The 18,210-nt window shown below is 38.9% G+C and overlaps 1 protein-coding gene across 8 annotated transcripts in view; it reads left to right on the forward strand.

Annotated features, from left to right (window-relative positions):
• The first annotated feature begins 3,380 nt into the window (after window positions 1-3,380).
• Window positions 3,381-18,210, forward strand: part of HEATR5A (HEAT repeat containing 5A) — a 112,613-nt gene continuing 97,783 nt past the window's right edge. For 7 of the 8 annotated variants that reach the window (XM_082647196.1, XM_082647199.1, XM_082647202.1 and 4 more), the window contains exon 1: window positions 3,381-3,614. The gene's annotated coding sequence lies outside the window, so the exon portion shown is untranslated. Of the gene's footprint in view, window positions 3,615-16,031; window positions 16,053-18,210 lie in introns of those variants that run through there. The other variant, XM_082647197.1, reaches the window with a different exon arrangement.

Genomic DNA, 18,210 nt, shown 5'->3' on the forward strand with positions numbered 1-18,210 from the left:
AACTAGAGAAAGCCTGTGCACAGCAACGAAGACCCAACACAGCCAAAAATAAAAATAAATAAAATACTAATAAAATAATTTTTTTTAATTAAAAAAATAATAAAGTGAGGAAACTGAGATATGAAGCAGTTTTCTCTAGGTCAAGCCTACTAAGTGGTGGAATTAGGATTTGAACACAAGTCTCCAGATTTGAAAGCTGTGTTCTTTCCATTAATTATATTACAGCTTCTTCTTTATTGTGACTTAAAATCTCAATTTGAGATTGAACAAAGTATAATAGTAGTTGAGAGGTGAAACATTTCCACCTGGTTAAAATTAAACTGGTTGTTCCTCAGAGTTCTGTCCTTGTCATTTTCTCTCTTTATTTTTTCTCTTTCATTGTATTAGCTGTCCACTCCATGTAGAAACGTTTTGAATCTAGTGCTCTTGTTCTGAACCCTTTCCTAAGCTGTAGTCCTCCATTTCTCCTTGGATGCTCTACTGTCACTTCAAAAGTGATGTGTTGACAATTAAACTTATTATTTCCTCCTAAGTTAATTCGCTTAGTCACTTGGGCTCAAAGTTTGGAGCCATCTTTGAATCCCTTGTAAAATTAATGGTTGGACTCAATGATACATAATATCCCTTCCAGCTCTAAAATTCTAGTGTTGTTATTCTTGTACCACATACTCAGTCAAAATGAATCACTTTCTCTGCTTTGGCCAAGAACAAATAATTTTGCGCTCAAATTATTTTCCAGAGTTATTTCAGAATCTTACAGATTATATCCTACTCATCCATTCTTATGCATTCTTCAAAGCCCATTTTAAATGCCATCTCTTTCTATAAACCTTTCATGAGCCTCCCAACTGGACTTCACAGCATTTGCTCTCTCCTTCAGGATCTGGAATATCTTTGTATCTTTCTCAGCGTAGTTTACAGTACCCCCCCCCCCCACACACACTCTTGTGGGATAAGGAGGGTGCCTAGAGGGATGCTTGGCAAGGGATGGAGCCTGAGCAGGGTGGAGAGGGCTTACAGACAGGGCATGGGCACAGGGTTTGGGAGCAGGGATAAGGAAAGAGAAGGAGGGGCTTGTGGTGGCTAATTTTGGGGTTTCAGAACCTTAGTGGGATAAGGGCAGCATCCTCCAAAGGGAGAGATGGCAGCAATGGGTGATTGCTTAAATATAGGAGAGGTGTTCAAACAAGTAAATATCTCAAAGATAATAGGATCCATCATTCTCTCTGTAGGAGAAAGGAGTTACAAATGTGGGAGGGAGGAAACTGGAATAAACTGTGTGATGCTGGATTGGAGGTATTACTGTGAACATGTGGTTTTTCAACATACATAGTTAAATAAAGAAATCTAGCTATAAATGTGTATATGTGTGAGTATACATATATAGATGCACTGTATATGTGTATGAATGTACAAATATTCCTTAGCTACAAACCCTAAGACAGCCTGAGCAGTGATACCTCAGTAGTAGTGAGCATGCCTCGTGCTTCTAAATTCCATTCTTGGGGACGTTCCTGGTGGCTCAGTGGTTAAGAATTAGCCTGCCAATTCAGGGGACATGGGTTCGAGCCCTGGTCCGGGAAGATCCCACGTGCTGCAGAGCAACAAATCCCATGCACCACAACTACTGAGCCTGCGAGCCACAACTACTGACCCCGTGTGCCACAACTACTGAAGCCTGCGCACCTAGAGCCCGTGCTCCGCAACAAGAGAAGCCACCGCAATGAGAAGCCCGTGCACCGCAATGAAGAGTAGCCCCCGCTCGCCACAACTAGAGAAAGCCCGTGCGCAGCAACGAAGACCCAATGCAGCCAAACATAAATAAATAAATAAACAAACAAACTAAATAAATACCATTCTCCACTCAAAGGAACCAGGACTCCTGGATAAATGGCTGCATCCAGGTGCCAGAAAGTAAAGGAGTACTCAAAGAATGATGGAGGTGTGTCAAAAGGGCACAGAATAGTAAAATGTTAATGAATAATATGGATGGTGGGATATACGTTATATAAAACTCTTTCCAATTTTCTGTATTTAAAAAATGTTTTACAATAATACATTGTGAAAGGATTTAAAACACACAAAGACACAGAAGCCAGCATGAATGGGTGAATCCCACTGACCAAAGTTGGGACAATTTGAACTCCAAAATAAACAATGATAAATTATAACACATTTAATAAAATAGGAAACTCTGAATTCATACTGATAGAAATAAATTAATTGAAAGTTTGATGAGAAACAAAAAAATGTACATAGTTTCAAAGAATTTCCCCCACAAAATACTTCCTAATTACAAAGAGGAAAAAAGTAACTACTGGAGAAGCCTGGCAGACACTACCTTATTGAAATAAACACCCGTAATCAGACATTAAAATCATGTGCCACCTCACAGGATGCAATGAGAACAGAGCATCACTTCTCTGAGAGTCCTATCAAAGACATCTACCCTGAATCTAATCATGAGTAAGCATCAGACAGATGCAAAGTGAAGGCCATTCTGTAGAATAATTGGCCAGGAATCTTCACAAGTATCAAGGATATGAAAGTCAAAGAAAGACCAAGGAAGTGTTCCAGATTGAAGGTGACTAAAGATACATGACAAGTAAGTACAGTGCTTGATCCTGAACTGAATCCTTTCATCATAAAGAGCATTATTGAGACAACTGGCAAAATGTAATGTATCACATAAATATTTTGATTTTGATAGTTATATTGTGATTATGTAACAGAGGTGCTTATTAGTAGAACTACACACTAAAGTATTTAGGGACAATGTGGCATTGTGTCAGCAACTTAGATCACAAATGGTTCAGGAAAGAAAAGTGTTTTCTGTACTATACTTGCAACATTTCTGTAAGCTTGTGCTTGTTTCAAAATAAAAATTGAAAAATTACGTTCAAAATGCTGAGTATACTAGAAAAACGCACTTGACTTGGGGCCAAGAGGTTGTTAATCCCAGTTCCGCCAGTGACTGGGTGTGTGACCTTGAGCAAGCTACTTTACGTCAGGCCCCAGAGTTTCGAGCTGTAGGACACAAGGCTCTCTAAGGCCCCTTCCCAGTCTAGCATTCCACCACCTACACCCACGGCACTCCCTGCCTGAATTTCTACAGGCTCCAGTTGTGTCTTAGACTTCAGATGCCCCAAGGATTCTGGGTAGCGTCGAAAACAAACAAAAATGGGTGTGGCCAAGCTCTCCAGACTGCAAAGACGCTGACCTGGCCTCAATCTAGGCCGCAGTCTCCGCCATCGCTCTTTCGGAGGTGGAGCAGTCACGCCTGCCAGTGTGGGCGCTCGATAGCTCGGCGGCCGGCTGGCGGGGCTTCGGCGCGGTACGGGGCGCGTTCCCAATCGCTGGCTCCCGCCGCACTCCAGGCTCCGAGCGTTCAGTCCCGCCCCGCGCGCGCCCCTCCCGCCGTCGCTACAGCCTGCGAGTCTCAGCGCTGTGGGTCCGATAACTTGGCGAGGCTGGGACGGGCGCTGAGTCGTGGTCGTGGCGGACCCCGGGAGCGAGCAGTCGGGAATCCCCGCGGTGGAGGCGGCTCCCGGCGCGAGGGGGCGGTGTCCGTGCTGCCTGCTGGCTGCGAAGAACCACACACCGGGGCCTGCACTGTAAGTTGAGCGGCTTGAGGGTCCCCGGGGTGGTCGCGGCAGCGAAGCGGTGGAGGAAGCTGGGACCCGGGAAGCAGGAACGGGACGAGGGATTAGGTGATTTGGCCGAAGGGGCCGGAGCCCGCCGAGAAGGGGCTGAAGTGCGGCGCGGGGATGGCAGAGTAGCCGTGCACTCCGTCCTTCCTCTTGGGCTCCGGGAAAGTCTGGTTTCCCCCGTGCACAACAGGTAGGCGTGGACTCTGGCCGCCGGCGGGAGCCCCCAGGCTTGCGGGGAAGGTCGGAAGGTCGTAGCCCGCTTCGCCGGCGCGCCACTCCCCGGACCCGCCCTGGCGGCGCCCGCCGCGCCGGGGGTTGGCCGGGAGCGGGGCCCCAACCCGAGCTTCGAGAGAGGTTCTCCAAACGCCCGCGCGCAACCCTGGAGGCGCGTTTCCGGGAGCAGTGGAGTGGATTATGGATAGTGCCTTCTCGCAAGGAAAGTAAGCCTTTGCCGGGGTAGCATTTGCTTAGTACGAGGAAGCACTTTTTCTTACCCTACTTTCGGCCAGCACAGTGTCATTTCTAGAGGTTATAAAGTCTTTGGAAACTTTATGAAGCGCTTTACGGTATTTACTAGTCATAGTAATGTATACCTCCGATAAGGTAAGATGATTTTTGTAACTGTCAAGTCAGAGAATAGGTGTCAAATGATTTGCACTCCTTTATTAAAGGTCATAGTTATACACTGTTTTTATGTGCGGTCCTTTATTCAACAAATACTCAGCATCTTTTATGTGCAGGCTCAGCGCCCTTAAGGAAGTTAACAGCCTAGAGAAGACGTGAAAAGGGAAAAAAGGGGCCCATAAGTAGGGTTCAGAACTTTGTCAGAGAAAATACTCTGGTGAGATTATAGTGTAAGGAAAAAGTGTGCTTGGAGCTGGGATTAGGTGGATGGGGAAAGGAGAATTGCCCTGTTTCATTTTCAAACATTTTAGAAAGTATGTCTTTGAGAAAGTGGTTTTAGGTCAGCATTGAAGCCGAGATTTGTCTTACATTTTAATACCATAGATTTTTTCCCCGTTAATGAAATGGGTAAGCAGGCAGGGTTTATAACAAGAATAGTGACAGTTGGAAAAAGTACAGCTATTTTATATAGATAGTTATAGTATTGGAAGATTCCTAAACTGACGGGAGACCTGAATTTTAGCTTAAGCTCCTCCACTGCTGTTTACGGATCTTTGTTAACTTTTCTCTTCTTTTCTTTTTGTTTATCATTGTATCTGACTTAAGAACAGAAAATACATAATACAAAGTACCTTAAAATTTTTAGAAATTGCACTAATAATACGTTCTCTAAGGAAAAAATTTAAGAACTCTCGTCTTTAAGCAATACACCCATCTTCCTTTCTTCCATTCAGCTTTATTTCAAAAAGGGGATTGAGAGAGTTGATAACCTTTATGAGCTTTTCTTAATTATCATTTGAATAAAATAAAAGATTAAACTCTGGCTTTGTTCAGGTCCCTTCATATTCTAAAATTCGTTTATTCTAAATCCTGATTAACCAGTTTAATGACATCGGCATTTTTTTAAAAAGGCTTTATTGACTCTTGTGTTTCATTAATTATCCATAGTATAGTTGATGGCTTTGAACAGCCTCTTCGTGGGACCTTAGTCCTCTCACAGAAAAGCATTTCTGCATTTTAAGGAGACTGCAGAAACTGTTATTAAACTTCATTTAAGAAATGAATTAACTGAGGCCTAAGGAATTAGTAGAGACTTGTTTATATCATTTAATTGAATCTTTTGTCTAGTTGTAGTGTTAAATTCTTTCGGTTACACTAGGGGTCAGCAATTGACAGGCTGTGGGTCAAATCCAGCCTGCTGCCAGTTTTTATAGATAATGTACTGGAACATAACCACACTCATCTATTTATGGGTTTATGTATTGTTTATGAGTAGTTATGATAGAGACTGTGTGGTCCACACAGCCTAAAATATTTACTCTCTGGTCCTTCACAGGAAAAAATTGCTGACCCTGGACTAGAACTCTGTAAACTCTTAATCACTGTATCTTTTGTGGGAGGAAGTAGGTTAAGTTCAGTTTTAATTCTCCATCTTTTTCATTATGTTAGGTGAACTACTGGATCCCATAAATGCTTCCACATCCTAGATGTGTAATGAGGGAAAAAGGTTATGCCTTTTCTGTTATATTTACCTAATAATTTTTAATTTCAGCAATTCTAGCCTTTTGGAAGGCTAGAGAAAGGGAAGGATTTTTACGTGTTTTCTAACAACTTTATAATTCTAGTTTTAATTTAGATCTGATGTGGAAATTTTTTTTCATTTAGTAAAGTCTCTTTTTAATATTTGTGTTTTTCACAAGTAACAGTAAGTTATTTTTACTCAGACTTTTTTTTTTACCATGAATCTAGTGACATTGATTAAAAGATCAGACAAAATTATTGACAGTGTAACTGTGAGCATGAAGTCAAACGTATATATACAGTAACACCCAAATTGGAAATTGGAACCGTCTAAACAGATACCCAACAGATTGAAACTGGAGCATGTATCCTGAATCATGTTAGGGATTTTCTTTTAGTCGTAACAACTTAAAAGATAATTATTTCTAGAAAAGAAGCATAATATAGCCATATTAAAGTATTATGTTAGTGTTACCTGCCTAAGAAATTAGAGCTAATTATGTGACAGGAAAGAAGGAAAACTTGTATGAGGTGATATTTAAATATTTAAAGCAGAGTATATACTTTTGCTAATCTTAAAACCGTGGTATGGTTCTAACTTCACTAAATAAAATATTTTATATATGTACTTCTTTGTACTTATTTTCTAGATTATGCTTCTCTATGGATATACAACAGCATCTGTCTATATCCTTTTCTCTTGGGCTTGTAGATTTCTGTATGTTGAATATATGCATGTTTTTGTATATATATTCATAATAATACCTCACTTGTTCAATACATTTTTTATGTAAGTAAAATTATCAGGGGCTTCCCTGGTGGCGCAGTGGTTGAGAGTCTGCCTGCCGATGCAGGGGACACGGGTTCGTGCCCTGGTCCGGGAAGATCCCACATGCCGCGGAGCGGCTGGGCCCGTGAGCCATGGCCACTGAGCCTGTGCATCCGGCGCCTGTGCTCCACAATGGGAGAGGCCACAACAGTGAGAGGCCCGTGTATCGCCAAAAAAAAAAAGATTATCAGAAAATTGAAATTACCCATTGAAATGCACAAAAATTTTTAAAAGATATTTTGGGAGGAAATCTGCAAAGCAAAAAAACAAAAAAGATAAGAAAAGTATATGCAGGTATAAAATCCCGTAAACTTACAGAGTCCAAAAGGCTTTTTTCTTAACTCATTTGGCAGCAAAACATCACCTGAGCTGATATGAAGCTATTTATAGTCATTATTTATCCCACCTTTATGTGAATGTTTATCTTTTGCTGCAGAAATATCAGTGAGTTTGATTATGGAGTGCTGCCCCAGAGCAACTAGGGGTTAGAGGTAATAGATGGTATGTTCAGTGTATTACTTGGGTGGGCCATGATGGTGGCAGCCAGAAAGCAGAGGAATAATGGAGTTGTTCCAGGGAGCTGCACTTGCAACGTTAAGAGCCTACTTAGGCATCTGGCAGGGAGTAGGAAACAGTGTCTGCTAAAAAACAAGAACCCTCAGGTAGGGCTCCAAGAGAGTCAGAGCTGTAGCTAAATTATAGACTAGGCATTTCATAAGATATGTTGTAAATTAGAAGTGGGAACCGTGAGGAAAAGCCAAGATGTCAGACCATAGTGCCCATTAAGGGTGAATCTGTGAATGCTAACCAGCGTGCAAGAGCCATGAATAGTTAGAAGGGGAAAAAGGAGGGGATTCTATAGCAGGTGGACTCTTAATGGCTGACTAGGAAATCCTAGGTGGCAGATTTCATGAGCAGCAAAAACAGTGATATTTTGGAAAATTGAGCAAGGATTCCTGGCCTCTGATGAGCTGGGGGAATAATGGCATCTTGTGCACTTTGCTCTTGAACTAAGTATCCCCATGTTGCCTGCTTTTTAAAATACCTGTATTAAATAGTATTTTGGTCACTTCCATCACTGATACCTGCCTGCTCTGACTTCTTCCTGCTCTCAATGAGTTTGCTTCTTCACTTTTAATATGGTGCTCTACTCCACCCTAACTAGAATCCAGATAACTGGATTATTAGTCATGTCTAAACTAAACTAAGAATAAACTGACGTTGAGAGACAAGAAACTTATGTCAGTAAAGGTCATGATTTTTGAAACAATTGCTGTATATCTTCTTTTTTTTAAACTTGTTTTGTTTTTTATTGTACTTCTTGTTACTGGATTCATAATTAGGTACCAAGTAGTGAGATTGCTTAGATAGTGACTTTCAAATTGAGTGTGGTAGGAGATATTAGAGTAAAATTTCTCTTTTAAAATTTGCCTTCTGGAATTCCAAAGTGAAATCTTTCTTCCCAGGGGGAGGTGGAAGAGTTGGTTTGTGGAATAAAGAGTGATAAAAATTGTCAAGAATAGCCAAAGACTAACCTAACACTGTTAGTACTTATTGATTTACTGTCTAGATGGAAAGGGCCCTCTGGAAGTTGATGTCTCTAGTAGACCTCACACTTTATCAAAAAGCCTAGAAGTATTGGAGACCTAAGATGAGAGTGAAGTGATAAGAAAGAACAAAGTTATAAAGATTAGATGCTTCAGTGGGCATGGCAGTAACTGTCAGTAATAGCAGTGATTAGAGACTATATGAAGAGAATGTAGAAAGTAGTTGAAGGAACATGGACATTGAAACTAGACAGATGTAGGCGTTAATCTTTCTTCCACTTAAATAGCGTCTTCATGTTGGACAAATTGCTTAACTCATTATCCTCATCTGTAAAATGAGGATGATAATATCTGAGTCTCAGTGTTATGAAGATTAAATGAGACAGTGAATTAAAAGTTTCTAGTAAGTAAATCCTCAAGAAATGTTAGTTCCTTTTCCATCATTTCCTTATTAGAGTTGGTTCCTGCTGCTCAGTTCCCCTCCCCCTCCACCCATACTTCCTTTTACCCTTCAAGGTTTTCTCTTTTGTAATCTGCAAGGAGAATTCCCAGGGCTGGACATCAAATGGGGCCCCTATTGGCAATCTCCTTCATCGAATGCAGCTTCTGCCATTCTTCTTGTCCCTAATGGTAATCTACAGCACTTTGGAAAAACAAGAAAGGAAGGCAAAAGAAATTGCATCCCTACTTCTGGCCCTTTCTTACCCCAACTTATAAATTTCTGTATAACTCCTGTTTCTTTCCTATTCCATCCTAGCTTCTCTGTCCTATAGGATGTGCTCCCCATCAGTTTTTGGAGTTGAGCGTATCTGCCTTTCCTATTGACTTGTATTATGCAGTGGTGAGAAGCAACATTCTTGCCATTTCTACCAAGTTTGCAGGAAATATTGTTTGAATCTTGGTACACTGAATGTATTTTCATTATATAGTAAAACAAGGTATTAGTGCTGTGCCTGGGGCATGATGCAAGTTAGATTTTTGTCATATGACAAAATGGATTAAGTTGACAACATGGATTAAGTTGATTTTATGGGAATTGTATTCAGAATCCAAAAATGAAATTTTAAAATTTATGGTGCAACAAGCCATTTTTAGATTGTTAAAATTATGAATAATACAGATTTTTATGTGAACTGATAAATCTTAAATATACTAGGTTAATTAAAACTATTTTTTCTTTACTCATATTCCAGGAGTAGAAAAGATTCTGTTTATATTTAGAATCCTGAATGTTAGATAATTTGATCCAAAATATTAATCACAAATGGCTACTTTTTAAATAAATTTATTATTTTTTAAAATTTTATTTATTTTTGGCTGCGTTGGGTCTTCGTTGCTGCATGTGGGCTTTCTCTAGTTGCGGCGAGCGGGGCCTACTCTTTGTTGTGGTGCGCAGGCTTCTCATTGCGGTGGCTTCTCTTGTTGCGGAGCATGGGCTCTAGGCACACAGGCGTCAGTAGTTTTGGCATGTGGGCTCTAGAGCGCAGGCTTAGTAGTTGTGGCGCATAGGCTTAGTTGCTCTGCAGCATGTGGGATCTTCCCGGACCAAGGCTCAAACCCGTGTCCCCTGTGTTGGCAGGTGTATTCTTCACCACTGCACTACCAGGGAAGTCCCAGAAATGGCTACTTTTAAGCAGAAGTGTGACATTGACTTGTTACGCATTCTTCTACTTCTTAAAAAATCCTATCACAGTATAAACGAAAGGGAATTTTAAATTTTTTGACTTACAATAGTCTTTAATGATTAGTATTTAAAGATTGTGCACTATAGAACACTGAGTTCACAGGGTTCCCAGCTGGGGAAAACAAGAAAAAGGTAAAGGTGGGGCAAAGGTTCATACTTAAAAGATGTTGAGAAACATCGAGTGCCATATATATACTGGGTGGGCCAAAAGGTTCATTCAGTTTTTTCTGTAAGATAGCTCTAGTAGCGCTTAGTTGTCTTTAACTTCATTTGAAACGATTTTGTTAGATTACATGTGAGAGCTGTCGTATCTGCATGCATTTAAAAAAAGACTTATCAGGAATCCAGATTGCAAAAGAAGTAAAACTGTCACTGTTTGCAGATGACATGATACTATACTTGAAAATCCTAAAGATACCACCAGAAAACTACTAGAACTAACCAGTGAATTTGGTAAGGTTGCAGGATGCAAAATTAATGCACAGAAATCTCTGACATTCCTATACACCAACAACGAAAAATCAAAAAGAGAATTAAGGAAACACTCCCATTTACCATTGCAACAAAAAGAATAAAATACCAAGGAGTAAACTTGCCTAAGGAGGCAAAAGACTTGTACTCAGAAAACTATAAAACACTGATGAAAGGAATGAAAGATGACATAAATGGAGAAATATACCATGTTCTTGGATTGGAAGAATCAATATTTGAAGATGACTATACTACCCAAAGCAATCTGCAGATTCAGTGCAATCCCCATCAAACTACCAATGGCATTCTTCACAGAATTAGAACAAAAAATTTTACAATTCGTATGGAAACACAAAAGACCCCGAATAGCCAAAGCAATCTTGAGAAAGAAAAATGGTGTTGGGGGAATCAGGCTCCACGACTTCAAACTATACCAAAAAGCTACAGTAATCAAGATAGTATGGTACGGGCACAGAAACAGAAATATACATCAGCGGTACAGGATAGAATACCCAGGGATAAACCCACACACACATGGGTACCTAATTTACAACAAAGGAGGCAAGAGCATACAATGGAGAAAAGACAGCCTTTTCAGTAAGTGGTGCTGGGAAAACTGGACAGCTACATGTAAAAGAATGAAATTAGAACACTACCTAACACCATACACAAAAGTGAACTCCAAATGGATTAAAGACTTAAATGTAAGACCAAACACTATAAAACTCTTAGAGGAAACATAGAAAAAACACTCTTTGACATAAACCACAGCAAGATCTTTTTTGACCCACCTTCTAGAGTAACGGAAATAAAAACAAAAACAAATGGGACTTAATTAAAAGCTTCTGCACAGCAAAGGAAACCATAAACAAGACAAAAAGACAACCCTCAGATTGGGAGAAAATATTTGCAAATGAAACAACAAGGGATTAATCTCCAAAATATACAAACAGTTTATGGAGCTCAATATCAAAAAAACAAACAATGCAGTTAAAAAATGGGTGGAAGACCTAAATAGACATTTCACCAAGGAAGACATACAGATGGCCAAGAGGCACATGAAAAGATGCTTAACATCACTAATTATTAGAGAAATGCAAACCAGAACTACAATGAGGTATCACCTCACGCTGGTCAAAATGGCCATTATCAAAAAATATAGAAACAGTAAACGCTGGAAAGGGTGTGGTGAAAAGGGGACCCTCCTGCACTGTTGGTAGGAATGTAAATTGATACAACCACTATGGAAAACAGTATGGACGGTCTTTAAAAAACTAAAAATAGAACTACCACATGACCCAGCAATCCCACTACTGGGCATATATCCTGAGAAAACCGTAATTCAAAAAGAGTCATGTACCGCAGTGTTCATTGCAGCACTATTTACAATAGCCAGGACATGGAAGCAACCTAAATGTCCACTGACGGATGAATGGATAAAGAAGATGTGGCATATATATACAATGGAATATTACTCAGCCATAAAAAGAAACACAATTGAGCTATTTGTAGTGGGGTGGATGGACCTAGAGTCTGTTATACAGAGTGAAGTAAGTCAGAAAGAGAAAAGCAAATACCGTATGCTAATGCATATATGTGGAATCTTAAAAAAATGGTACTGATGAACCGAGTTGCAGTCCAGGAATAAAGATGTAGACATAGAGAACGGACTTGAGGACACGGGGTGGGAGGGGGAAGCTGGGGCGAAGTGAGAGTAGCATCGACATATGTACACCACCGAATGTAAAATAGTTAGCTAGTGGGAAACAGCAGCATAGAACAGGGAGATTAGCTGGCTGCTTTCTGATAACCTAGAGGGGTGGGCTATGGAGGATCAAAGGGAGGCTCAAGAGGGAGGGGATATGGGGACATACGTATGCATATGGCTGATTCACTTTGTTGTACAACAGAAACTAACACGGTATTGTGAAGCAATTATACTCCAATAAAGATCTATTAAAAAATAATAAAAGACATCAAAATTGGTGAATTTTTGTACAGCCATTTTAATATTGAAGATGGAAGAAAAACAACATTTTTGGCATATTATGCTTTATTATTTCAGGAAAGGTAAAAACACAACTGAAACAGAAAAAAAGATTTGTGCAGTGTATGGAGAAGGCGCTGTGACTGATCGAACATGTCAGAAGTGGTTTGCGAAGTTTCATGCTGGAGATATCTTGCTGGATGATGCTCCACAGTCAGGTAGACCAGTTGAAGTTGCTAGTGATCAAATCGAGACATTAACTGAGAACCATCAACCTTATATGAGGTGGGAGATAGCCGACATACTCAAAATATCCAAATCAAGTGTTGAAAATCATTTGCACCATCTTGGTTATGTGAATCACTTTGATGTTTGGGTTCCACATAATTTAAGCCAAAAAAACCTTCTTGACCGTATTTCCATATGCGATTCTCTGCTGAAATGTAATGAAAACGTGCCGTTTTTAAAACAAATTGTGATGGGAGATGAAAAGTGGATACTGTACAACAATGTGGAACAGAAGAGATCGTGGGGCAAGCAAAGTGAACCACTACCAACTACACCAATGGCTGGTCTTCATCCAAAGAAGGTGATGTGTATATGGTGGGGTTGGGAGGGAGTGCTCTATTGTGAGCTTCTTCTGTAAAACTAAACGATTAATTCTAACAAGTACTGCTCCCAATTAGACCAACTGAAAGCAGCACTCAACAGAAAGCATTCGGAGTTAGTCAACAGAAAACGCATCATCTTCCATCAGGATAACGCATGACCGCATGTTTCTTTGATGACCAGGCAAAAACTGTTACAGCTTGGCTGGGAAGTTCTGATTCATCTGCTGTATTCACCAGATATTGCACTTTCGGATTTCCATTGATTGCGGGCTTTGCAAAATTCTCTTATTGGAAAAAAATTCAGTTCCCTGGAAGACTGTAAAATGCACCTGGAACAGTTCTTTTCTCAAAAAGATAAAAAGTTTTGAGAAGATGGAATTATGAAGTTGCCTGAAAGATGGCAGAAGGTAGTGGAACAAAAGGGTGAATACATTTTTCAATGAAGTTCTTGGTGAAAATGAAAAGTGTGTCTTTTATTTTTACTTAAAAAACTGAAGGCACTTTTTTGCCCACCCTATATATATTTTATGTGTGTGTACACACACACACACACACACACACACACGCTTCTGGCAATACGTAGTGCACATTACCATATTACATGTGTGGGGACCCTCTGTAGGAAGGAAAACTGCCAACTTGGCATTTCCCAAAATGATTTGGATTTGGATTTGGATTCTGCTCCCTCACACACAACACTTATCCTCATTTCCTCATTCTTTGGCACTATTGTTCTACAAAACACTCTTTAGGAAACACTGCTTTACCTATGGCACGCCCTCGACGTTTAAGATTTATGTACTTATAGTTTCTATAATTATAATTGTTAATAAGAGCCTAATACTCTTTGAAAATGTCAAACTTAATTTAACCATTTCTCTAATGTTGGACTTTCAGGTTTCCAGTTTTCACTTTTCATAGTGCTGTAATCAACACTTAACGCTTGTGATATTTTCCTTTTTCTTTCTCTGGCATGAATTTTCAAAAGCTGATGCTTTTGACAAATGGTTTTGATATTTCTATGGCTTCTTTATATTTTCCAAAAGAGTGGAATCTGTTTGTACTGTCACTATGAATCTATCAGCTTTTCTAAAATCTCAGTATTGGCTATGAAGTTTTTATATTTATAATATTTAGTTTTAAAGTACGTATAATTTTGAATCACTCAGCTAAATCAAATCCTTACTGAGCTTAAATCAGTATTATACACTTAACATTTTAAAGTATTAACTAATGGTTAACTAATTTATTTTTAGGGTTATTACAGACAACTAGAAAGACTAAATTCATGTCAAATACTAATATCATAGATTTGAATTTCATTGTCGTATTCCTGCTATTTTCTAAAGCAGTTTCAGTTGCTATGGGCTTATCTAAAAATAATAAAGTTAAATTTTTCTTACCCAATTTAATAGATGAATTATAGGAGAGTAGGGGACACTAATCAGCTATTAAAATTATCTATATTATCTAGTCTCAGCATTCTTTACTTATAAATTAATAGTGCTAGTTTTTTTGGGTTTTTTTAAGCGTTTTGGTTATTTTTGGTTAAAGAAAAACAGCCTTTTCCAAGGACAACAAAATGAACTTAACGTCAGAAGGAAACAGGGTGTGTGGGCTTCTTACAAGCCATTGCTCCAAAACTTGTATGTGATTTTCCTCCTGGAAAATCAGGGGTGATTGGCTAGCAGAGGGATGACTTTGGTGGTGAGTGGAGCTGCAGCCTACCCCTGGTCACCATTTTATAATGGTGATGTGAGGATTAAATGAAAAATCCATTTGTCACAGCACCCCAGCCTCCAGAGATTCTGATTAAGTTGGTTTAGGCTCAACTTCAGTATTTTTTAAAAGCAGCCAGAGGCTGTCATCAAAAAATCTACAAACAATAAATGCTGGAGAGGGTGTGGAGAAAAGGGAACCCTCCTGCACTGTTGGTGGGACTGTAAATTGATATAGCCACTATGGAGAACAATATGGAGGTTCCTTAAAAAACTAAAAATAGAACTGCCATATGACCCAGCAATACCACTACTGGGCATATACCCTGAGAAAACCATAACTCAAAACGACTCATGTACCACAATTTCATTGCAGCTCTCTTTACAATAGCCGGGACATGGAAGCAACCTAAGTATCCATTGACAGATGAATGGATAAAGATGTGGCACATATACGCAATGGAATATTACTCAGCCATAAAAAGAAATGAAATTGAGTTACTTGTAGTGAGGTGGATGGACCTGGACAGTCTGTCATACAGAGTGAAGTAAGTCAGAAAGAGAAAAACAAATACTGTATGCTAACTCATATATATGGAATCTAAAAAAAAAAAAGGTTCTGAAGAGCCTAGGGGCAGGACAGGAATAAAGACACAGACATAGAGAATGGACTTGAGGACACGGGGAGGGGGAAGGGTAAGCTGGGACGAAGTGAGTGGCATGGACATATATACACTACCAAATGTAACATAGATAGCTGGTGGGAAGCAGCCACATAGCACAGGGAGGTCAGCTCAGTGCTTTGTGACCACCTAGAGGGGTGGGATAGGGAGGGTGGGAGGGAGATGCAAGAGGGAGGAGATATGGGGATATATGTATATGTATAGCTGATTCACTTTGTTATAAAGCAGAAACTAACACACCATTGTAAAGCAATTATACTCCAATAAAGATGTTAAAAAACATTTTTTTAATTAAAAAAAAAAAGCAGCCAGAGTTGAGAATCACTAGTCTGCATTGTTATAAGTCTACTGTCTTGACATGTTTAGCTTTTAATTTTGTTTACCAACCTCATCTGTATTGTTCCTTTTGCTGTTTTCCCAGTGCTGCCTTTTTAATAGTTTGACCCTTATCCTTGGAGGACTTGGAAGGTGAAACCTATTTTGTGATTTACTAAAAGGTGTAGGGGGAAATAGGGAGAGAATGAGCCCAAATATAAAGTAATGCCTCCCCACCCCACCCCCCGCCATGCCCTGTTTATTCCACACTTTTTGTCTCTTACATCTTAATGAAAAATGCTGTTTTTCCTTTTTTCCCCCTGTGGAAGGGCTTCCTAGCATTGAGGAAGGAGAATGAGCTTTGTTGCCAAAGAGACCTGGGTTCATTTTCAGCTCTACTGTTTATTGGCATGTAAGTTTTTTCTTCCATAAAATGGGGATGAGTAATGCCTTCCTTGCTTTCTTCCTTGTGATGATTAGAGGTGATATAAATTAAGCACCTCAAAGTTCCTGGCTCAGTGAGTAATAGCTACGGTTGTCAATTTGTGATTTGGGAATCTGTTTGGAAAGTGAAAGGCATTGCTGTGAACTACAGCAGGCAATACATTTGTCCTTCCCACTTGTGATGTTACGAAGATGATACTAACAAATGGTATTATGGATTATAAAAGGAATCTAACAGAAGTTTAGTTTATTTATTGGTTTCTAAGGGTTTCATTTTAAAAGTTTTTAAATCATTAAAAATTTGGAGACTAGAGAAGATAGCATTACCCATAATGCTACTACTCTAATAATCATTGTTAACATTTTTGAATCATGATTTGGAAAAATACTAGGAGCATCTCACAATTTAAATGATGGCTAGAGAAGCCAAACATTTTATGAAGCATAACTATAATAATGGAAAAAGTGCTATACCAAGAGAAGACAGTATAATCATGAAAGGCTTCCTGAAGGAAGGCTTTTTTTTTTAAGGTGAATTTTGAAATAGTTTATTGTAGGAAGAAGCAAAGTATTTCAGATTCAAAAATGGAATACAGACAGGATTTTAAAATCATTAAGAAACTGTTAACTCTAGAATTATAAGTGATTTCCTTCAATATTCATTTTACCCTACAACCAGTGAAATACAGTGTGTCAGCAAACCAACTTTAAGACTGTGCCTAGGGATATTTAAAGTACAGTAACAGAAAGACCTCATTTTCTTTCTACCAAGGGCAACCTTCCTTAGGCAACATCTTAATTATGACCTAATGCTCTGTGTAACTTGTGAGTTCCTATTTTGTAACCTATAATTTTGCAAATCCTGAATCACAGGTCATAGGGAATAATAGGTCAGTAAAGAATGATCCATCTTCTTTCTAGATTAAATCTTGGGATTCAGAACGAACTGCCCAAAGTGTGTCACTTTTGCATGAGGATTGTTTTGAACTAAAGGCAGTCGAGATGCTGTGGGTTCAAGAGAAAATACTGCCTCTCCCATAACTACTTAGAAGAATTTAAATTTGGGATTTTTCCCAGAAAAGAGTTATTGCTGGAGGTAATTTTAATCTAAGTAGACCCATCTCTATGTGAGAGCAAACATCTAGTTACCAAACATTTACTCTTCTTAATCGTCCTGTGAATGACTCTTCCTGCCCTTCGAAGCCCCAGGCCACTGTCCCATTCCTTAGCTTAGAATGGCATAATACCTTATTTTACCTTTCTGTCTTTCAACATTTCATGTATCTGGGGTTTCTGTATGTCCAGAATTAAATTTTTCTCCTGTTAATCTGTCTCATGTCAATTTAATCTTAGACCATCCAGAAAAACCTAAAAGGGTAGAGGAAAGTTTCCTTCTTTCCCAACAAGCTAATTACTGTTTTGGGGTTTTGTTTTGTTTTTTGAAAGGAATAGGTTTTAAAAAGATTTATGTATGTACCTGAAGTATGGGAGATTCTTGAGGTTTTTTGTTTGTTTGTTTTACTGTATGCTTTTTGAACAATACTGAGAAGCTAAAGCCTGGAGGCTGAGTTGAAGCTGTTGTGATGTCTTTTAGAGACGTGAGTTGAGAGTCAAAGAAAAGTAATTTAAATTTAAGTATGAGAAAGATTCCGAAACTTTAACTGCTTGATACATTCTGGAATTAGTTCCATTTACTGCTGAGTGGCTTATTCATTTTGTAAATTGTCTTTTAATGCTCTGGAAAGAAAAAAACAACAAACCAATTCGACAAACCTATCTTATTTTGTGTTTGATGTTTTCTTTGCATGTATGTGATTTTTTTTCTCTTTTCTCTCTTCAAAATGACATAATAAATCATTTTAAAAAACTAAAACGACCAAAAAGATTAGGGAGACTTATTCCCCCCTGCATAAACTTCAGCATATGTTCCCAAAATAGTTCTGTAAACCCTATACAGATATGGTGATCATTTCATGTTTGCAAATGTCAAATCATTATGTAGTACACTTGAAACTAACATAATATTGCACATCAACTATATTTCAATAAAAATGAATGAATGAATAAATAAAATGCCTGGCTTCAAGGTGTTTGACAGGCTTGATTGGATAAAAGGGTAGCAGCAT

Source organism: Grampus griseus (assembly GCF_964374135.1).
Source record: "Grampus griseus genome assembly, chromosome: 2".
NCBI classification, from domain to species: domain Eukaryota; kingdom Metazoa; phylum Chordata; class Mammalia; order Artiodactyla; family Delphinidae; genus Grampus; species Grampus griseus.